Here is a 238-nt window from a genome sequence, read left to right on the forward strand (position 1 = left end):
AGTGGGGAGGGGACCATGGGGGGAGGACCCCTGCTGGCCCCACTTGCCTCCTCAGCCCTCCCCAACCCTACCCCCCCCAGCCACTGGCACTTACCAGCAGTTCCAGCTGCTGTCTGGGTCACTGGGGCCCTGTCCGCACAGCAGGGCCGGTTGATAGCTCCAGCCTGTTCTCTGCTGCTCTGTGCTGCCCGGGGGGAAGGCTCTGCCAGGAGGCCCTGGAGCCCCCACAGCCCCTGCT

Source organism: Gavialis gangeticus, unplaced genomic scaffold (assembly GCF_001723915.1).
Source record: "Gavialis gangeticus isolate Ggan-Ray unplaced genomic scaffold, GavGan_comp1, whole genome shotgun sequence".
NCBI lineage: Eukaryota > Metazoa > Chordata > Crocodylia > Gavialidae > Gavialis > Gavialis gangeticus.